A 24,328-nucleotide genomic window follows, 5' to 3' on the forward strand; every position below is an offset into this window, starting at 1 on the left:
GGCAGCCAGTCAGTGATTTCACTCTGGAAACCAAAAATGGTCTCTAATGAGAAGGATCAGCAACCAGGCAGTGATTTCACTCTGGAAACCAAAAATGGTCTCTAATGACAACAATAGGCAACCAGGCAGTGATTTCACTCTGGAATCCAAAAATGGTCTCAAGTGACAAGGATCAGCAACCAGGCAGTGATTTCACTCTGGAATCCAAAAATGGTCTCTAATGACAAGATTTGGCAACCAGGCAGTGATTTCACTCTGGAAACCAAAAATGGTCTCTAATGACAAGAATAGGCAGCCAGGCAGTGATTTCACTCTGGAATCCAAAAATGGTCTCTAATGACAAGGATCAGTAGCCAGGAAGTGATTTCACTCTGGAAACCAAAAATGGTCCTGAATGACAAGAATAGGCAGCCAGGCAGTGATTTCACTCTGGAATCCAAAAATGGTCTCAAGTGACAAGAATAGGCAACCAGGTAGTGATTTCACTCTGGAAACCAAAAATGGTCTCTAATGACAACAATAGGCAACCAGGCAGTGATTTCACTCTGGAAACCAAAAATGGTCTCTTATGACAAGGATCAGCAACCAGGCAGTGATTTCACTCTGGAAACCAAAAATGGTCCTGAATGACAAGAATAGGCAGCCAGGCAGTGATTTCACTCTGGAATCCAAAAATGGTCTCAAGTGACAAGGATCAGCAACCAGGCAGTGATTTCACTCTGGAAACAAAAAATGGTCTCTTATGACAAGGATCAGCAGCCAGGCAGTTATTTCACTCTGGAAACCAAAAATGGTCCTGAATGACAAGAATAAGCAGCCAGGCAGTTATTTCACTCTGGAATCCAAAAATGGTCTTAAGTGACAAGGATCAGCAACCAGGCAGTGATTTCACTCTGGAATCCAAAAATGGTCTCAAGTGACAAGGATCAGCAACCAGGCAGTGATTTCACTCTGGAAACAAAAAATGGTCCTGAATGACAAGAATAGGCAGCCAGGCAGTTATTTCACTCTGGAAACCAAAAATGGTCCTGAATGACAAGAATACGCAGCCAGGCAGTGATTTCACTCTGGAATCCAAAAATGGTTTCAAGTGACAAGGATCAGCAACCAGGCAGTGATTTCACCCTGGATTCCAAAAATGGTCTCAAGTGACAAGGATCAGCAACCAGGCAGTGATTTCACTCTGGAAACAAAAAATGGTCCTGAATGACAAGAAAAGGCAGCCAGGCAGTTATTTCACTCTGGAAACCAAAAATGGTCCTGAATGACAAGAATAGGCAGCCAGGCAGTGATTTCACTCTGGAATCCAAAAATGGTTTCAAGTGACAAGGATCAGCAACCAGGCAGTGATTTCACTCTGGATTCCAAAAATGGTCTCAAGTGACAAGGATCAGCAACCAGGCAGTGATTTCACTCTGGAAACCAAAAATGGTCCTGAATGACAAGAATAGGCATCCAGGCAGTGATTTCACTCTGGAAACCAAAAATGGTCTCAAATGACAAAAATAGGCAACCAGGCAGTGATTTCACTCTGGAATCCAAAAATGGTCTCAAGTGACAAGGATCAGCAACCAGGCAGTGATTTCACTCTGGAATCCAAAAATGGTCTCTAATGACAAGAATAGGCAACCAGGCAGTGATTTCACTCTGGAAACCAAAAATGGTCTCTAATGACAAGGATCAGCAACCAGGTAGTGATTTCACTCTGGAATCCAAAAATGGTCTCTAATGACAGGGATCAGCAACCAGGCAGTGATTTCACTCTGGAAACCAAAAATGGTCCTGAATGACAAGAATAGGCAGCCAGGCAGTGATTTCACTCTGGAAACCAAAAATGGTCTCTAATGACAAGGATCAGCAACGAGGCAGTGATTTCACTCTGGAAACCCAAAATGGTCTCTTATGACAAGGATCAGCAACCAGGCAGTGATTTCACTCTGGAATCCAAAAATGGTCTCTAATGACAAGGATCAGCAACCAGGTAGTGATTTCACTATGGAATCCAAAAATGGTCTCTATTGGCAACAATAGGCAACCAGGCAGTGATTTCACTCTGGAATCCAAAAATGGTCTCTAATGACAAGGATCAGCAACCAGGCAGTGATTTCACTCTGGAATCCAAAAATGGTCTCTAAGGACAAGAACAGGCAACCAGGCAGTGATTTCACTCTGGAATCCAAAAATGGTCTCTAATGACAAGGATCAGCAGCCAGGCAGTTATTTCACTCTGGAAACAAAAAATGGTCCTGAATGACAAGAATAAGCAGCCAGGCAGTTATTTCACTCTGGAATCCAAAAATGGTCTCAAGTGACAAGGATCAGCAACCAGGCAGTGATTTCACTCTGGAATCCAAAAATGGTCTCAAGTGACAAGGATCAGCAACCAGGCAGTGATTTCACTCTGGAAACAAAAAATGGTCCTGAATGACAAGAATAGGCAGCCAGGCAGTTATTTCACTCTGGAAACCAAAAATGGTCCTGAATGACAAGAATACGCAGCCAGGCAGTGATTTCACTCTGGAATCCAAAAATGGTCTCAAGTGACAAGGATCAGAAACCAGGCAGTGATTTCACTCTGGAATCCAAAAATGGTCTCAAATGGCAAGGATCAGCAACCAGGCAGTGATTTCACTATCAAATCCCAACATACTCCCTATACTGATAGGATCAGAAACAAAGGGGGTGATCACTCTGGAATCCCCACATGGCCTCTTATTACAAAGATGAGAAACAAGGGAGATTTTACCCTTGATTTTGCACAAGACTTCATGTTGAAAAACAAGGGAATGAATCCACATAGACCAGAATGATTTTCTCACACATGCTTAATGCTCACAAAAGGTATGTGAGCGTCTCAAAGAAACTTCTGCATGCTCAAGCATCTATTCATATTTCATTACTCTTGCACCATGACAGTGAAATATACGTATTTCATGAAACCAAAACCAATCTAGATTATGAAAACATCATGTCTAGCCAGTTCTATTCCACATATGAAATCAGCATTAAGACACACACAAAATAGTGGAGAGAAACGTTTTGTGTTGTAAACGATTTCAGAGACAAATATGTTAGTCTAATATTTCAGATACAGCCCTATAAGTTCGATTGTTGAACATAAATTGAAATGAAGCCTGAAAATTCCACATTTAACATCCTTGAACCCAAAAAAACCCATAACGTAATATCTTAGTTTTTTATTCTAGGAATTATTTGCAAAAATGTCAAACATTTTGTTATGTTTTTGTTACAAAATATTTGTTTTGCTTTTGTTTCAGAACAATTCTCTACTCAAAGGGTTAAAGCACTACCGGCAGCAATAACGCAATTTCCCTCCCCTTGAGATGAATGGGTGGACCGGACTTCTACCTGACAATAGCGGGAAGCTGTTAGGATTCACATGTGTGTGTTAGCTGGAAAGGTCAGGACAGAAGAAACTGTTCCTTACCAGTGTGAAGCAAGCCTTTCCAGGTCCTTCTGTTGAAGTAAAACAGAATAGTCCAATAGTGTTAGGATCTACTTCCTGAGACCCGGGAGACACATCAGCTGGAAAGATGAAAATATACAGTCAACATATATTGTAATGCATGGAAATTGTAACACTGAAACATCATTCATGGAATAAGAAATATTGATCTAGTACTTCACATCAGAAATGTTCAAAACCACTGTCCAATCCAGAAAATTTCCATCTGGATCATTACAAGAATGTTTTTATCTCCACAGATACAGCATTATCAATGTTTAGCATACGCCAAAACATAACATCAAGAAATGTCCCCATGCTTCCATGAATCAAGTAACATTGCTTTGAACGATACCAATTTCAAAATGTTCATGCATCAAATTACGGCATTATATCGCATGATATTTCTCAGGAGGGGCTGTGGTATATTACACTTAACCACCACCCACACGCTCATCATGGCATCAGCATCCAACAATATCAATGTAAGCACACAAAACCACCTTTCCCACAAATTTACGCAGTGGGTATCCACAAATCTATTCCAGTTTGGTTGAGAGCTAAGACTACACAGCCACTGATATGCTGACAATATGGTTCTCAGATGCGTGATTTCGGGCGTGGGTAAATAAAGACTCAAGTCGGCCTGCTGCAATCTATTACTGACATAAATCCATATATGAATCACATCTTCACCTCACATTTCTCTGTCTTTAACACAGGAGAGTATTGTTTTCGGACTCTATATCGAAACTGGGTCTTGATTCAAGTTCGCCTCAGCTGTGGCTTTGTATAAGACAACACAGAATAACCCACAGGTCAAGCACTGGGTTTAATTCAAGTTTCACAGGAACAATATCTGTTTTCTTATCAAGGGTAAAAAAACTTACAAATTTTGTATAAAAACATTTAAGCGTTTAGTGCAAATGTGAGACAATGGGTCTCTTTGAACTCCATGTGAGGTATGGAGTACCAGGGAGACCTTGTGAGACCCACAGAGAGATACACAGAAACAGAAACAGTACTACTTTGGATGGCTCTCATGGACTCCTGTGTGAACTACACAGAAATAGGATGGTCTCATGGACTCCTGTGTGAACTTAACAGAAATAAGATGGTCTCATGGACTCCTGTGTGAACTACACAGAAAAAATATGGTCTCATGGACTCCTGTGTGAACTACACAGAAATTGCGTTGTCTTATGGACTCCTGTGTGAACTACACAGAAATAGCGTGGTCTCATGGACTCTGGATTCTGGAAAGTAGGACCAAAATGCCTTCTGACTTGAAATTATCTTAATTATATTAGACACAAACAAATTTGAGCAACCTTGGCATGGTCAAAGGTTTGCATAGTTAAAACAAAACTTTTAAAAGGCTTTTAAAGACATTTTTAATGCAATAATCTTACTTTTTGGGGTTAAAAGTACCAGGTATGACTCCAGAGTGCTTTGAAACAAATTTATAAGGCCAATCTCACTTCATTTACAAATCTACTGCAACTTACGCCTATAGTGTTGTAGGTATCTTCGTATCTCATAGTAACCTTGTGAGAGGTCCTACTTTCAAGTGAGGCCTGCTTTGAGGTATACATTTGAACTGAAACACATGTTTGACTGGATAAAAGTCACACTTTTTTCACATGAAAATTCCATGATTTGAATCGAACCTGCAGCCTCACATATCATTTTATTACATAAAACTACATGTCAAGCTATATGTAAAGTCATACGTAAAGTTACACATAAAACTACATGTCAAGCTATGTGTAAAGTCATACGTAAAGTTACACATAAAACTATACATAAAACTACATGTCAAGCTATGTGTAAAGTCATACGTAAAGTTACGCATAAAACTATACATAAAACTACATGTCAAGCTATATGTAAAGTCATACGTAAAGTTACACATAAAACTACATGTCAAGCTATGTGTAAAGTCATACGAAAAGTTACACATAAAGCTATACGTAAAACTATACATGAAACTATATGTCAAGCTATTTTACGCATAAAACTATACATAAAACTACATGACAAGCTACATTAAAGCGATATGTGAAGTTTTGCATAAAGCTTTACATAAAACTATATGTCAAGCTATGTGTAAAGTCATACGTAACGGCGTAAAACCATACTCACTCACTCACTGATACTTAAAGTTACACATAAAGCTATACGTAAAACTATACATTAAACTATATATCAAGCTATGTGTAAAGTCATACGTAAAGTAACACATAAAACTATACACAAAACTATATATAGAACTATATGTCAAGCTACATAAAAGCGATACGTGAAGTTTCGCATGAAGCTTTACATAAAAGTATATGTCAAGCTAAATGTAAAGCCATAGTTAAAGCTATATGCAAATCCATACGTAAAGTGACACATAAAACAATACATAAAGCTAGAAGTAAATCTACCCATGAAGCTACAGTAAAAGCTACACACAATGCTACAGATTAACCTATGTGTATACAAAGCTTCACATAATTTGAAAGCCATATGAATTTCAAAATGTCATCCTAAGGAAATGATAAATGCCGAAGGGTGGTACCAGTTGACAGTTATATAAACAAGGTAATTTTCTAAGCCACTCCCAATAATCAATCCCCAACTCGGCATATAAACACACTTTTCAAGCCTACCTCCTCATTTTGTATCAGTGACATGTATAATCATGCTCGAGACACATTGGCGATATGAGCTCAAATGATGGCAATTTGATCCTGGGAACAGAGTCACTTTCCTTTTCTTTTTCAAACAGCGTGACAACAGGATGGATATGTTTAACCTGTTGTCAGGGTATATATCAGTTTCAAGCATCATCACAATATCAGTTTTATAGTGGAAAGGCAGGCTTTGACACACACAAAATGTAACGGAGGGAATTTGTTGTGCCGAGACTTTTTTTGCTCAAATATAACATCAACATTTGCAGCCTAACAATTGTCGCCAATGTAGTAGCCATAACATTTCTGGATACCCTGATGGGATTCAAACAACTAACCTTCTGATCTGAGATGGGACATCTTGTCCACAGAGGTTATTGTAAGATTATTGCATTTATATAGTCATGTGTCTGCGTATGTGCGTGCATGTGTGCGTGCATGTGTGCGTGCATGCTCGTGTGATCAAGTTTCATTTAAGGTTTTTACATATATTTACATTGATAATCACTTGTTATTTGGTGGTGTCAATCAGCTTGATAACACAGTGTATCTGTACCCCTGTGTCACATACTATTTGCCGCATGCCTAGAAGCTCTATGCTGATTGGCCAAGCTAACACCTGAGTTAACCTTTTCTTAAAATTAATGCTTTGGTCACCCTGCATACTCTCACAGCACATGGCAGAACTGCTCAGGTCAGCAAAGAGTAAAGCTGCCATCTTAAATCAGGTGAGTAAAACGTCCATCATCTTTATATTGACTTCTAATAAAATAGTACAGCATGTTTAAAGAGTTTTATTAATTAAACTAAATATATGTCATATTATATAAACGCAGGTTATGTCTTATTATATAAATCTTCATATAGGAAGCAAAACAGCCATCATCAGCAAACGAACCCGTTCCCCAGTGGAGTCTAGGTCCAACTTCTTTCCATAAAAATTGTAAAAAAATAAAAATTCGTAAAAAAAAATATATCAATAGGCACCACTTCAGTATGTGCCTGATAGATTTGCCAAGTTTTGATCAAATACACTGAATGGTTTTGGAATTCTGCCCCGGAAAAGGAAATGATTACGGACGGACGGACGGACGGACGGACGGACAGACAGACAGACAGGCTGATCGCTATATCCCCCCGCATTATATGCCGGGGGGATAAAAATAACACAATGTTTGTATCTTCTGGAGGAAAGCAATTTAAGTCACTGGCAACAAAAGGAGCATGAGTTCCAAATTTGGAAATTTGGTATTTGTCTTTGATAACCTTCAGTTTGTCAAAGTAGCGAACACACCAACTACTAACTGGTCACTTATTTATACTTAATGTTAATGCTTTGTGTAGACGGACAAGTTATCAACTGTACAGTTGTGTGAGACAGTGATATGGTGTATGTGTATAGAAATAAAAACCAAATGAGTTATTGATTTTAGAAGTGCCATATTGGACTGACACTCAACATTATCTATCCATTGACATTTACACTGAATTAGCCACTTTGTTTTCCTAGCAGACTTTAAAGAGGTGTATTGAGATGTAATGATATAATTGGAAAGTACATAGACACATACACACCCATAAAAGGTGCAAAGATTTAAAGAGCAAAAAGAATGGAATATCCATGGCTATTTTGCATCAGTATTGATGATCAACATGAGTGAACAGCTGAAAAGGACAAGCAAACGAGCAGACCAACATTCAGTCATGGCCTGGCTGTCCTGGTGTATTATCATACTTTATTCACACAGGCAGACAGTACTTGGAGATCGGACCAACATTCGGTCCTGGCCTGGCTGTCCTGGTGTACCATCATACTCTGTTCACACAGACAGACAGTACTTGGAGATCAGACCAACATTCGGTCATGGCCTGGCTGTCTTGGTGTACCATCATACTCTCTTCACACAGACAGATATTGATAGTGGTACTATCTGTTAGTTGGACTCCAGTCATTGTTTGGTGCTATGTCACACATGAATAATAGCAGATTTCAGTTTTCACTGAACCCCATTCACAGGTCACAACTCTAGTCCTATTGCACTGATAAATGCGGAACTTGTGAATATTTATTCTTTGCATATTCCACTACAGTTTCAAACTAGCATTTCACCACAGGCTGCAAGAAAACTCCCTTCCCCAACCCCACCCCCAACAACATGGCTGCAGCTGAGACAAGGTGGGATGTCTCATCCATCTAACAGATGAAGACAAGGGAACAGGAATCTAGATTTCATTGCACTTGCAACAAGGTGAAAAAACAAATACAATCTCCACCGTTTGGCAGACAAGCTTGTAGATGTAGGTATCATTCCTGTTTCAAACACTCTCTGGTTTATTGACATTGACATGTGATCACATGCAAGCTCAAAGCGTTTATTTGGGGAGAAGATACAAGGCAAACTGATAAGAAAAATAACTTGACAAGTGGAGATCTATCCTCTCCAGGGTATTAGTACGTTGTTTTGGTTTGTTTACACAGAGAAGTGTTTATACCCGTCTGTGGCATTGTGTAGCCCAGACAGACTTTCACACCTGTCTTCGCCAGATTCATGTACAGGTAGCAAAAGTTCCCAAATCAGGCTAACCTGTGTCTTCATTATAAAGTATAATTCAACAGAATTTCCATTGATATGTCCAGGAATCTTCACTTTTTTTGGCGACATTCCTGACACACAGTATTCTGCTCAGTTCAATAAGGATCTTTATATTGGTTGACATTTTGGGAAATCATTCTTGGTTGGTGGGTAAAAAATGTAAAAAAAATATGTCAGATGTGTGTTTTTGTTCTTCAGAAAGTTACCTGAATCTGTCACCCATGTTCATGAAAAGCCTGGCACAAATCAGTCTTGCAGTCAACAGCTGCACAATTTTTGTGGTGACTTAATGTAAGTTTGAAGCTCATTTTCAGATAGATTTATTTTTCAAATGCTTTTTTCATAGTTTCAGAATCAGTGTGAATGTAAACCAATACACCAATGAAATATACACACTGCTTACTGCTTATAATCTTTTACTTTTATCTTCCTCAATAGTTTCAAAGCATTGGGTAGATTATTCAACATCTTTTTAAAGTGGAGTAAGTAGTTTCTTGACTGAAGGTTTTACCAGACAATGAATAAAACATCAAGGCAGGTAATTAAGACTTATCTCTTCAAGTCCATGGAAGGTTAACGTTGTCTGTGATTACCTGGAGCCAGACGGTTAGAGAAACGTATATGTCACATTATACAGACACAGATCAGCAAACTTCATCCAACACCCTTCAAGCCCTGTAGGTCAGAGACAACATGAATCATTTCTAAAGGGTAGATTTTGTGAGTGAGTAAGTTAAAATTTAACGTCGCATCAGCGTTTTCATAGCCATATAGTGACGAGATTTTTATGTCAGTAAGCTACATAGTGTTAGTTGGATGAAAGAACAGCTATTGACTTAAATATCTTCATCCAGTGTTCGAAATAAACGCCTGCCCATAGGCCCGTGGCAGGTAGATCTCTTGTCAGGCCCATAGTTTCAAATTTGTATAGGTCCTGCAGTAAACATAGTGATGATTTATTTGTCACAAGCTGCAGGTTTTTAACTGAGGACCTAAAGATTTTAGTCACGGCCTGCAATCTGTGTGTCCTGATGGCAGCCTGGCAATTCTTTTAATTTCAAACACTGTTTTCATCATTTCACCCAAAGTACTTCTTGAAGGATGTGTTTATGATGAAAATATTCAAGACTTGAGTTTTCCAAACAAAATGCTTCTGGCTGTGTCTGTCTCTACAATATGTTGCTTCTGTCAACTCTTTTGCATCCACAAGCTCATTGTTCACTAACAGTAACGTTTAGTCCCAGAAATAAAGTTATCTCATCTAAAAATATCTATCTACAAAACATAAACTAAAATCCACATGGAGCCAAGATCGAACAATGCTTAACCTACAGCTGAAGCAATCTAGACTTGCCAAATCATACGAGACTTGAGTTTGATTCATTTGATAATATATTTCTCTAGGGTCTAGGAGACAGACTAGCTCATTGTGGTAGAAATTTCATTTGAATTCTCATCCTTCCACATTGAAAGGCACAGACTATGACCAAGTGACTACAGCTAGCCATTGGACAGGGAGTCTTCTCACTCAAACAGGAATCAAATTTCTTATTTCACCTTCAAAGCGCTGACAATATCTTTGACAAATAGCTAAATGTCAAAGACATCGATAGTCAATGTTGTGTAGTGTTTGTCAACAGTGGTCACATAACGTCAATTAAGGAAGAAAATAAATGCAAGCAATAAGACGGTTTCTACTTGTGCCTATTGTCCATTCAGTAGACAATCCAATTCCAGACACAAGTTCAAAGAGATGCCAATGGATTCGACTTTCAGATGCCGGATTGTCAACCAGACGACTTGCGATAAAATGCTCATAAACAGCCGAGTTTTGAAATCCTGGTAGTACCATGTGACCCCACACTATGTAATGGCAGTATATTAAACCTATATGACACTCTGATTTACTACAATTTGGGGCACCAGCTTCTCATTGCAATGATAAATGTATTCAGTGAAGACACCATTATTACTTCTTCTTTCAGCAACCGCAGCAGCTTGTGGACTGTTCTGCATCAGATTCATGTTAATGAGGCATGTGATTTACAACCTACAGTGTCTTACACGATCCATTTTTGACGTCCATCACTTTGTCATATCCCCTGTGTCTTACAGGCAGAATAGCACCAAAATAGTGTACATCTCAATCCCCATAACATCCTCCATGTAGCTGTACGATCAGATCCATGTACCTGTATGATAAGATCCATGTACCTGTATGATCAGATCCATGTACCTGTATGATCAGATCCATGTACCTGTATGATCAGAACCATGTACCTGTATGATCAGATCCATGTACCTGTACAATTAGATCCATGTACCTGTATGATCAGATCCATGTACCTGTATGATCAGATCCGTGTACCTGTATGATCAGATCCATGTACCTGTATGATCAGATACATGTACCTGTATGATCAGATCCATGTACCTGTATGGTCAAATCCATTTACCTGTATGTACCTGTATGATCAGATCCATGTACCTGTATGATCAGATCCATGTACCTGTATGTACCTGTATGATCAGATCCATGTACCTGGTTGATCAGATCCATGTACCTGGTTGATCAGAACCGTGTACCCGTATGGACAATGAGTGAGTGAGTGAGTATGGTTTTACGCCACTTTTAGCAATATTCCAGCAATATCACAGCGGAGAACACCATAAATGGGCTTCACACATTGTACCCATGTCAGGAATCGAACCCAGGTCTACGGCATGACGAGTGAACGCTTTAACCACTAGGCTACCCGACCGACCCTCCTATATGGTCAAATCCTTGTACCTGTATGATCAGATGCAAGGACCTGTATTTATCATATAATGGGTAGGTTTCTTGGCAGGATAAAGCCAACGCAAAAAAAACGATATTCGTTGGGGTCATATGCGGACAGAGATGCAAATATCAAAGGTCAAGTAGGGACTACTTTCACTAATCATAAACAAACATGGCGTCGCCCTCGTCATTCGGCGGTCGAGTCAGAATTAACCATCGGGAATCTGGATAAACTACAGGGATAATTGCTATCATTATCAAAAGAACAGTCTGTCATACTGAAAATCAGTGTCTAGCTAAGGCATTTTATAAGTTTTGGCAACTTTGGAGATACAAGTTTCGAAAGAATTTTGCGAGGGCATGAGGCCTAGCCAAGTGGGATCAGTAGCCATATCATTGCTTGTAGACCTCTGCGGCTTGAAACCTTCTCCACAAATTAAAATAGTTGGATTTGGCCGAAATATGTTTGAATTGTCACATTGTTCCATTTTGTCGCTGTGTGTACATCTGACTACACTTCTTAACGTTATGACAGGACAGGCCGACTGTCAACGACGTCTGACCGTGGCCGTGACGTCTCATAGACTAGGGTTAGAGTAGCTTCCCTTTGACAATGGGCAGTTACTCTAGCTGACAGACCGATAGATAGCCGCGAAAGGCAATTAAAAACAATTGTTGTTTTGCGTATATGTTGCTTCGCCACTGTATAAGAAATAGATTTCAGTTGGAACTATATTGGCTATTGTCACTGTCCGACTGACACATCACTTACCCTGTGACGTAATGAATATTACGCGTGCATTCCAGGAATACTCGCAATGTTTCGGTAATGTTTGCGACAGAGGGAAAGCAATTTTGAAGCACAGAATTAAAGAATGACATTATATGATAAAGAGGTTATCACGCTTGTGTGTTTGGGGATGGTAAGGTTCGCTAAATACAATGTTTATTCCATGATATTTACCATCCCCAAACACACTCGCGTGATAACCTCTATGTACCTGTATGATCATATATATGTCTGTAAGTACTTGTTCATATTAACATGAGTGTTATACGTGATCATATAAAATATTATACAAACCCGTATGACCACATGTATGTATACCTGTATGACCATATGTATGTACCTGTATGATCACATGAAGTTAATCTTACATATGCAGAAACAAAACAATTTAACACAACAAAAAAAAGATCAAATGTCCTATATGTGAACAGAAAAACTAATGATTCCTCTGCAAAACCACAAATCTTATGATACTGTCTTAATTAAACATTGGTTGACAGATCACCAACTGTGGGGCAGCTAAAGTAGCCAACAGCATGCAATGCTCTCATTAACAATTGATGCAGCTTCTCAACAATTACACTAGGAGGATTATTTGTAGTTGGGAGATCATTCCTTCATTAAACAAACCACTCGTTGGTTGACATTTCAAAACCCATCTTGGCTCGAAGATATTTTAAAAATATCAATATGAAAATACTTTTATCAGATTGGAATTGCTCATAAAAGACCTGTGTAATATATTTACCAGTATGCTTGTCTAAAAAGCAAATGGATAACAGAATGATATGCGTATAGATAAAATGGCACATCATTACAAAACAGCAGCACTGCAGGTCTGACCCATTGAAGGAGGTCAATGAACAACCTTTTCTTTACAAAACAACAGGTCTGACCCATTGAAGGAGATCAATGAACAACCTTTTCTTTACAAAACAACAGGTCTGACCCATTGAAGGAGATCAATGAACAACCTTTTCTTTACAAAACAACAGGTCTGACCCATTGAAGGAGATCAATGAACAACCTTTTCTTTACAAAACAACAGGTCTGACCCATTGAAGGAGGTCAATGAACAACCTTTTCTTTACAAAACAACAGGTCTGACTCATTGAAGGAGATCAATGAACAACCTTTTCTTTACAAAACAACAGGTCTGACCCATTGAAGGAGGTCAATGAACAACCTTTTCTTTACAAAACAACAGGTCTGACCCATTGAAGGAGGTCAATGAACAACCTTTTCTTTACAAAACAACACGTCTGACCCACTGAAGGGGGTCAATGAACAACCTTTTCTTTACAAAACAACACGTCTGACCCACTGAAGGAGATCAATGAACAACCTTTTCTTTACAAAACAACAGGTCTGACCCACTGAAGGAGGTCAATGAACAACCTTTTCTTTACAAAACAACAGGTCTGACCCACTGAAGGAGGTCAATGAACAACCTTTTCTTTACAAAACAACAGGTCTGACCCATTGAAGGAGGTCAATGAACAACCTTTTCTTTACAAAACAACAGGTCTGACCCACTGAAGGAGATCAATGAACAACCTTTTCTTTACAAAACAACAGGTCTGACCCACTGAAGGAGGTCAATGAACAACCTTTTCTTTACAAAACAACACGTCTGACCCACTGAAGGAGGTCAATGAACAACCTTTTCTTTACAAAACAAACAGGTCTGACTCATTGAAGGATCATCAATGAACAACCTTTTCTTTACAAAACAACAGGTCTGACCCACTGAAGGAGGTCAATGAACAACCTTTTCTTTATGAAACAACAGGTCTGACTCATTGAAGGATCATCAATGAAGAACCTAGTTCTTTCAAAAAACATTACAATTTCAGCTGTTTAAAAAAAAAAAAATTCCTAACATATTTCAGAATTAATCAATATTCTTCATTTTTCATGCAAATAAATCCTTATCAATCTTGTAGTTTGATACAAATATCTTGTCAATGGCTTTGACAGAAAAATTTCAATTACAAAATGAGCTCAGATAGCAGTTTTGTGAAGTGGGTTTCCATCAAACGTCATGTATCATTCAGCATGTAATTCCCCCAGCGCTGCAATCCAAATTGTAATAATCCTATATAGCAGTCGACTGCCATACATGGCTTAGTATACAGGCGATAACAAGCTCTGTTGTTGCAGTTAGAGAAACTATTAATTAGTAATTACAGCTGTCAGAAGTGATCTTCATCCATAGAGGCTTGACAGAGATGTGCATGCTGCCTCTGTGATTCCACAGTTTTGGGCCAATATAGCCACAAGCCAAGATGGAGGGGATTAAACCATGGCAATTGAAGGGATATTTAGTTAAGTAATGTATTAGCAATACTACAATATTGTTATATCGGTGCGTTCAAACATCCCTGGTGCAACTATACAGATAGAAAATGCAACACAACATGTTTCTGTCACAATTGATGAAGTCGACAACTGTAAGAGCATTGCTAACCTTTTTAAACCAGTGCAATATTGACATAGATTAAAACTGATCTCTTTCTGGACTAGGCCTAAAGAATACAAGCATTCAATGTTAGTGGAGTGCTATTGTGTCATAAATAATTTCAGGTTTCATTAAACGTTGCAATGAACCAACACACATCCCCAGAGAAGAAATTATTGCACACATATTTTAATATAGTTTGCACTTTTGCCATAGAGTACCATCTATACCAATATATAATAGCCAAAAATGATAACAGGCCCTCTCTTTCTATATATATAACAACCTAAAATGATAATTGGTCATCTATATATACATAATAGCCTAAAATGATAATGAGTTATCTATAGATATAATAACCTAAAATGATAATGGGTCATATAGATATAATAACCTACTCAAGGCTCGCAATTATGGAGCATCTGAACCTCAAAAAAAGACTTGGGCCTTACACTAGTTATTTAATTCGGACAGATAAAGAATACTTTGTCACAGCTTGTTAGTTAATCTCTAAATCTACTACAAATTTCTATATTTAAAGTATGACAAGTCTCTAGCTTCCCTTGTTCTCTCAGAATACCCATGGTCCAGAGCGTCACACAACACTATCTTATTCACATACCTTCTAAAGCTACATTACTGAGCAAAAACTAAATGAGTTTTCTACTAATTCAATCCCCTCATGAATTAATAACCAGGAGTGGAAAGAAACAATTAGACAACTATTTCACTTAAGCCAGGTCAGTGATCAAGGCATTGCTAAATAGAATGTTCAAACTTCACACTGGCTAGTTTGGTTGGTTGGTTGCATTATCCATTGCTAGTTTTGTCTGTGAACCTTGCACAATGGCTAGTTTGGCATTATATACTGGCTAGTTTGGTAGGATGGCATTGTACAGTGGCTAGTTTGGTTAGCTCACCTTGCACACTGGCTAGTTTGGTTAGCTCACCTTGCCAACTGGCTAGTTAGGTTGCTTGACATTGTACACTGGCTAGTTTGGTTGTTTGACATTGTACACTGGCTTGTTTGGTTGCTTGACATTGTACACTGGCTAGTTTGGTTGGTTGGTATTGTACACAGGCTAGTTTGGTTGGTTGGTATCGTACACAGGCTAGTTTGGTTGGTTGGTATCGTACACAGGCTAGTTTGGTTGGTTGGTATCGTACACAGGCTAGTTTGGTTGCTTGACATTGTACACAGGCTAGTTTGGTTGGTTGGTATCGTACACAGGCTAGTTTGGTTGGTTGGTATTGTACACAGGCTAGCTGGTTGCTTAATTGACATAGTACACTGGCTAGTTTGGTTGCTTGACATTGTACAGTGTACAAACTACTATCACCGTCTCCAATTTGGACATGATATCAGTTAGTATACTTACAGCCGAATGTGATTTCCAATAAAATATTTCTGCAGGAACCTGGTATTTCCACACACAAAATTAGCCATGTCTTACCACATTATTCGCTGGCCAATTAGTTGGATGTCTTGTACACAGAATATTTGAAAAATTGTTCTTCTCACACAGAAATATTGTTTTGAACCAGTGTCCTGTCTTCAACAAAACTGACACTGGACAGAAAATGTTTTTGCTAATAATAACCATCATCAAATGCCCTTAACCTTAATAAAGTAAGGTGTAATTAACAGCAGTTTTCATAACATAATATTTGAGTACCGTAATCTCATTGATAATGCAGAGAAACCTTAGAAAAGAGTACTATCAGGCTCTGAATTGAAAGTGAAACCATAAATGAACCTACTTCATTCCTTAATGACTTTCAGTCATCAATAAAACATACCTGATTGCAATAATATGGAGACTTATTACATTAGAAGATCATGAGCAAGAAAACCCAATCCAGAACAAACTGCTAATAAGTCACACAAAGTGTTACCTGTCAAAATCCACCTCCAAATCTAAACAATCCTGTCACCTCCAGTAAATCACGACCTGTCACTACCTGCAAAATTACACAATACCGCTTCATTGATAAAGGTACCCTTTGTTACTGGAGATTTCTGAACCTTGAATTCCTTTCTCCACATGTCACATTGAGTTCCAAATTAATTTAGTACTATGACACACCTTAGACCTGCCATGAGTGTTTGATTCCAGTCATTATAAAACACTCCAAGTTGGAAGGTGGGGCCAGGCTGGGGGCAGACTGATAGTTTATCAGCAGTTAATTCAATTCCCCCTCAAGTATGTCCCAATTGTGATAAAAAGCTGATCACAGCAACTTCTCAACATAGAAACTGTTTAATGTCCACTTGAACCTGTTTAATGATATATCGATAAACCATCATAGACTTGTCTTATCCTGTAGTTGATCTAGATTGAACAAGGCCTACTTTTAGGTCTATAGATATATTTACTTTTGATCGTGGGAGATTTTCAGAACAATAGGTTATAGAGCAATAAGATTAGACAGAGAACCTGTAAATTAATTTCACGTGTGGTAATAAGGATATATTATCCAGTAATCTGGATAGTAGGCATTCCATAAATTCTAATTCTCTGCAAGGCAATGGTTTCAGGTAAGCTGGATTAATGGGCACTAAAGCACAGCGTTAGTGGTAGATTAGAATTCTTCATGGCATTAATGAATACTTGAATAATACTTCTACTGCCTCCTAAAATGAATCAATTTATTCGGAAGAATATGATATAATTCCCTTCGTAATTTACATAACAAGAGTGAAGTCTTCCTAAGTTTGTTTTCAGTCTATTTTTGAACACAGGACAGAAGTTAGGACTAAAACACATATTGAGAAAAACAACTATATTTTCATCACAGAGTCAACACCCGAACAATTAACACTGTCAAACAATCTCATAAAAATCAGATGTTATACTCTATTAAGAATACCTCTGTGAGTCAAGAATGGGGGACACCTACATGTGTCTCAGGTCATGTCAGGTGAACTTTCGGATCAGCAAATCAGTGTCAAGGATTCTAAATTCTCGGTAGGAGAACATCAAGAATTCAGAACAGCATACCTGATTTCTGTATCACGAAAACAAGCTACAGCAACCTTTCCCAAATGTACATATCAAGGTGGTAAAGAAATGAGGTCAAATGATGACAGTGTTTAGAAAGCTGACATCTGACTGGCTTGATCAGCATCCTTCATTTTGGCATTGGTCAAAGGTCGCCCCGGGTTCACCTGTCGAAGTTCTTAATGGCAGTGTCCTCAGATATTCACACACAGAGGTATCCTATCAGAGTAAAAGATCTGATTTAAATGAGATTGCACAATTAAAATGATTATTCTATTGTGGCGAACCACTGGGTAACTTGACTCGTTGCCTATCACTGCTTTATTTTCTTTTTTTTAAAGGAGGAGACCAGCCTTTATTATTGGGCCCACAAACAGTGACAAATTTGGTTTGGATGTCATAAAAGAAAGAATTCCAGGATTAACTTGAACAAATTTTCTCATCACCACAATATCAAATGGTAAGTTCATACTGAACTGAACTGTCATAGTAACCCATTGGTGACTTGAACATTCTAAACCATGACAACATTGTCTACTCTCCTGACAACAATGACTGTATTCTACATTCCCAAATCTGCTGACAAGGTAATTGCTGTCAGAGTTTTCCTGTCCTGATATGGTTTATGCAAACTTCACACGACTTTATATGTCCTTCCCTCTACCAATTGATGTTCTCATAAATCCGACCATAATGGTCACATAATAGCCTCATTTACATAAAGACCCTTATCATGCTATGTTGTGATGCCATCTCAAGGCATGCTGGTGTTTTTTTAGGGAATACATAAATCACCTTTCTATGGCTGCACCTTTGTTTCCAGATGACAGGTGGCAAATCTGAGTATCATAAAATAGCAAGGGAGAAGATCAAGGTTTGACTTTCTGTCATCAGCTGCGACAAGAACATAACTGGTCATCATGACACAACAAATTTCCAGAACTTATCTACCAACCTGTCAGATCACAGCCCAAATTGCCCCTGTTTCAGGATGGGATTGTTTTCTGTTGTTTCATACTGCACTCACCAATATTCCAACTGTATGATCAGATCAGACAACCCAATGATTGATATTATGAGCAGCGATCCACACCAAAGTGGTTTGAAGACATGCCATGAAGCATGTCACATATCCAGACCACCCTCATAAAGACACCTTGTATTACAAGCATGGGTTGCTAGGGACCAAATCTAACCTACAAGATGTAGAAATGCCTACACCATCACATGCTGTTGTTGCTGCGGCTGCGACAGCGGCTGTGACGGTGGCCACGGCTGCTGCTGCGGCTGAACACCAGGACCCATGAGAATCACCAGCTGGTCTGTGCGGTTGCTGTGCATACTAATATGAAATACTACAGTCAATACCACAATTACAACTACAATTCCCTGATGTGGCATGTCCATGTGTACACTGTCCTTGAGGTTAGGGCTGGAATACTGTAGTCTAAGGGATCTACCATTTAATATTCTACAAGGGGCCTGGGATCATTGTAGAATATTTTCTCTCTCTCAAGTCTTCAAGACAATTTCCTCCCTTGAAAGTAGAAGCAATTAAGTTATTTTTCACACCCACAACACATTTCTTTCATGACAGGCAGTGAACAATTGATTTATTCGAGTAAGATCTGCATCATGCAAACTTACTTATTTTCAGTCCCTCCTCCTTTCCCCCTGAAAAAATATAATTTTTGGTTGACAAGGACATCCCTACCCAAATCTTCAAATTTTAACATTTGAGTGATAATGACAGTGACCACTTGGGATTTATCCCCTGGGAGGAACTTCAAACATGGCACACAATTTCACCAAATGACCCTTTCTCAGAACTTTGCCACATAAAGGTTTTATACTGATGAATAGCTGATAGTTTCTGTGTTTCAACTTTGCTTGAAGTGGAATCTTGGGTGCTTTATAAATCATTTGTAATTGTCCTAACAGAATGGGCTGGTTGACAATCTACCAGCAGCTGCAAAGGCTAGGCAAAAGTCTCTATATTGTAGGAGTGGGACAAGTCAATATCTACTACCCCTACCCCCATTACTCGACCCTACCCAGGTAACCACTGTAGGTCTCAAGAGTTGGTTACAAAATGTCTGATAGGAAATTGTATTACCAGGGATCTGGCAAAACCTATTTAGACACTTGTATAAATACAAGTATAAATAATCTCTTTTCAAAACATATTAAAGTCAGAAGGAATGCATGCAGTCCAAAAGAAATGTGAACACTATCAACTTGTTGTGTTCCGATGGAGTTTCATTGGTATTTGTTGTTGTCACTAAACAGTATGTCACGTGCTTAACCAAAGGTCAAGACAGTCCGGGGGTTACCCAGTTCCTACGTAGGACCCACCCAACCCGAGTATCCCAGCTACCCGTACTGCAATAAGAATTCAAAATGTGTACTTTCTATGTCATAATATGCAGAAAGAAAACTGAGAGTCAAAACTGGCCTATGAGGGCATTCGGTATTGGAACATAAGTCAGTAATGATTGAATATCTCATATGCAAATATCATACAGTTTATGAAATCAGGAAAGAAAATATATTTCAAAGAACTGCCTTCCCATAAATTCTCATTCTTAAAAAGATATTACAGAAACATTCCCATAAACAACAAATATTAGTTGCCTAAGATGTGATAAATGTGGCCAAAGAAAGAATAAGAATCATCAAAGGCACTGCTGCCATCCACGTCCACAACAATGTGCTGAGAATCATAACCCCAGTTTATCACTGTGGTATAACCACAATAATTGTATCAAATCTGACAGCTGAGATTGAACCAAACCCAATATAGAAACAGCAAGGCAAACTGCAGTGAGCTATATACGTATTTCATTACAGGTCATAACGTTAACTGTAGAGGTCTGAACCGCAGTCGGAAGTCCGATATTGGCCATTGGGAATTCATGTCCTTCCAGCATTACTGTAGGCGAACAATCAAAGACCATCGGTAAGCCGTTAATGCCAGTGCTTATAGTCAACAGCCAGCTTCTTTATGATATTCTGTCTTTGTTCCAGCAGTAAATGTTCAGAATGAATTGTAGTCGATCCTTTTCTAGGAATCAACTTTCATTACTCAACTGGGAGTTGAGGATTACTGGCAACTTCCTTCACAACGGTGAAAGTCCTGGTTCACTTCAGCCTGCTGAAACCTTCAGTATGGGTTTATAATGGCCAAGTTTGTGGAACAGCTATTCAATTCTCACATATTTTCTCTGTACATACTGGCAATGTATCCATTAGTCATATTATATCTAAATGAGTTATATAGGTCACTGGTAAACTTGGTAGCTGGTCTATGAATAATACACAGAATTCATTTCCAATGTTTCCATGGGGTGATCTATAATACATGAAGAGTCAATAGAGTCCATATAACACAAAAACAGTCCAAAGCCTTTTTTAAACAAATCAAACATGAGCAATTTACACATAAACAGCAGGGTTCAGATGGGCTAAATTTAAAGAACATTGATCGACTGTCATCCGTAATGTCCTTAAGTAAGTTTTCCAGTTTTGTTAATGATATGGAAGAATACCCTATCAAAAGTTATTAAAAAATCATGAAAATGTCCAGCTGCCATTTGTCACTTGAAAACTCACTTCATAGTATTTCAATTCATAATTTAAAAATTCCTAAAATCATTACTGCTGATCATCACAAATTTATGATTAATGTTTTTATTCTATTCATAAATAAAAGCCATATACATTTAAACTCCCATATCTCAACTAATGAACGATCCTCGTGACAACATTGGGTTGGATTTGGACTCAGAAACCAAGGGCAGAATAAAGCGTAATGCATATTTATAGGGTAATAATTCACAAGGTCCTTGTATGCTAGATTAGGCAGAACATTAATTGAGATGATAATTAGGCAATAAATTACTACATGGGATGAGGCGTTTTCTATGTACCTAAACCCGCAGTCAGCACGCCATGGCCCACTACATTGCTTGTTTCTGGGGCTGTTGTTTTCAACAACAGTATGGAAAGGAGGGATGATTTATGAAGTGTGGAATTGAAAGTAGGAAGAATAGTATTTTGCAGGAGAGTGAGTTTATTGATGGAGGATGGTAGTCTGATGAAAACCATAGATACTCAATTCAATTTCTTCCAAGGCTTCACAGAAAAACAATAAATATATTGACAAACACACTTTGAGCCCGTGAAAACCTATGAATACATAATGAAGACAATTTAATCTCACAGTTCTTAAACAGCTCAAAGTATGCACTCTGAATTCATTTATCTAATAATCAAAACATGGAATACTTAATTCAGTAGACCTCATGGTATGGGCAATTACTGACAAAAGGTTTTACAAAGTTCATAAAACATTTATAGTTTACTATCCCATAAACTGTACACACTATCTAAACTCAATACCGACCTTGCAATGTGAAATGTGACCTGAATGCATTCTAGTCAATAGTCCTAATAATCCTGTCCTACCTGTGAAGGTCATATCAGTAAGGTCCTGGCAAAGACATGCTGATCCCAGAAGAAAAGAATGTAATGAGGCCTAAAATTTAAGTGAGATATACATCTGTTTGTGCATGTGTTTCTATGGCGATTGATTTATCTTGATCCTTCAAGCATATGCTACAGACTTAACAACACATTAGAAGTTTGCCATCCGGAGACACGGCATGGGGTACAGCAATGGAAAACTGATAAAAAATGTCCTTTCCCCAAGGATACACTGGAAGACACATATGATGAACAACTGTTTCTACCTATGGAGTTTGGCTGACAGTACGACGAATACTTCTGGTTATGGAGCCATGTTTTACTGCTGATCTACTTCACATACAACTACAACATCCTGTATAAGGCCATTATCATCAAGATCGATGCACAAGGATATGAGGAAAACTTTTCATGATTGTAAAAAATACTATCTTAATCAGGAATTACAACCAGCTAGCTTCGTTAATTTCTTTTGCTGTTATGCATAGACACTTTGACAGATATAGCTTTTGCTAAATATAGAACTGATATACTGATATAGTAATTGTGACAGTTAACAGGTTCAAGAAAGATGTTTAGTTCCAAGAATTCTGAAAAGGAATCAAAGAAATGGTAACCAAGGTCAGTCACAAACTGACCTTACATGTCCAGCCATTATCACATTCAAAATGACTGCCACTCTACTTTAAGGCCAACAAGGACAATATAGGTGCCAGATGCACAACACCCTTGTGCCTTTCTATGCACTTATCAACATAGGGCGTGACAAGTTTCCGATGCCTGCAATTCACTTAAACTTAGAGGCTTGAAAACATGTAATGATAAATGGATTGAAAAGAAATGGTATTCAAAGCCTGGCTTGGCAACAGATAACGAAGTTGTTACCATACGTAATCTATGGGACATATCCTTATGGCTACAGTGTATTTTAACCATAACAATTATTTTTTTATGTTTCCATTATAGATATATCTTTCTTCAGCAGACTTGATGTAAACCCACAAAATCATATAATCATTTACTGAAACAAAAAGCTATAAGTATTTTATCACAGATGTCATCATATGTTGACAAATCTCACATGAAATGTGACATTTAAGTCTAAAGATGATTTATTTGAAACACATGAGCAAAGCATGTCAACCAAGTATCCAAGGGTTTAAGTTAAAGGTGTTTCAACATGTGGTCATGACGATCCCCTTGGAACAAGAATTTGCACCATTGATGAAGGCCAGTGATGAGTTGAAGTGAAGGACATTTTATATAATCACCACGGCTGACACATCCAGCCAGTGCATCAAGAATGACTTAGGCAATGTAATACCCTTTTCATATCTCTGTGCTCAGGTAAACAGTTATGACTGAAAATTCAATCTAGGCATCTGAGAGAAATGTTTAAACAGATTGTGTGAAGTGATGACCAACAATGTAACACTTACCTTACAATAATGGTCCTTTGTTTGCACATCCATCTATGAATATGTTTAACTGGAAGATGAGCGAATAAGCAATCAGTGATGAATAACACACAAGCATGTGATCAGGCGTCTCCAGTGAATACAGCTTGTACCAGTAGCCTCTCACAGACATCTGTATAAATACACTTGTCAGCCCATGACGCCTTCACCAGCTAAAAGATATCACTCCCCACCTTGTGCCTGTCATCAATTATTGACCCACAAAATTAAGCAAAAGCTGTACACCCTCCTCAGTGATACTTGTAAATAATTGAGGACTATCATTCGATTCGCTTCACTTGTGTTGTCTCAAAACTCTGTGGCACAGGCTAGAGTCTCCTTACTGTACTCTCATTCGTGCTTCGCACATCAATACTGAAGCACGTGGGTCTGTCTGCCTTCCAATTCCAGTGCTAGACTCTCAACCACCTGAGCATCCTGAGGACCTAACACAGTGCTAGAGAGAATGCTAAAGGACATGGCATAAGTGTCGTAAAGCACTGATGGGTGCCTTCATGTGGATGCAGCCTTTTCACAAAAGCAGTCAAGCAACAGCAATTTTAGATCACAAATGTCAACAGTCAAGCCAGCAAGAATCTTGTCCAACAAA

At 38.4% G+C, this 24,328-nt stretch overlaps 1 protein-coding gene across 7 annotated transcripts in view; it reads right to left on the reverse strand.

Annotated features, from left to right (window-relative positions):
• LOC139464606 (zinc finger CCCH domain-containing protein 10-like) overlaps positions 1-24,328 on the reverse strand; it is a 188,988-nt gene that overhangs the window by 134,233 nt on the left and 30,427 nt on the right. For 6 of the 7 annotated variants that reach the window (XR_011653122.1, XR_011653121.1, XM_071246131.1 and 3 more), the window contains one exon: positions 3,449-3,546. The gene's annotated coding sequence lies outside the window, so the exon portion shown is untranslated. Of the gene's footprint in view, positions 1-3,448; positions 3,547-23,700; positions 23,803-24,328 lie in introns of those variants that run through there. The other variant, XM_071246132.1, reaches the window with a different exon arrangement.

This window comes from Haliotis cracherodii, unplaced genomic scaffold, assembly GCF_022045235.1.
Source record: "Haliotis cracherodii isolate W230 unplaced genomic scaffold, xgHalCrac1.p SCAF_17, whole genome shotgun sequence".
Classification (NCBI taxonomy): domain Eukaryota; kingdom Metazoa; phylum Mollusca; class Gastropoda; order Lepetellida; family Haliotidae; genus Haliotis; species Haliotis cracherodii.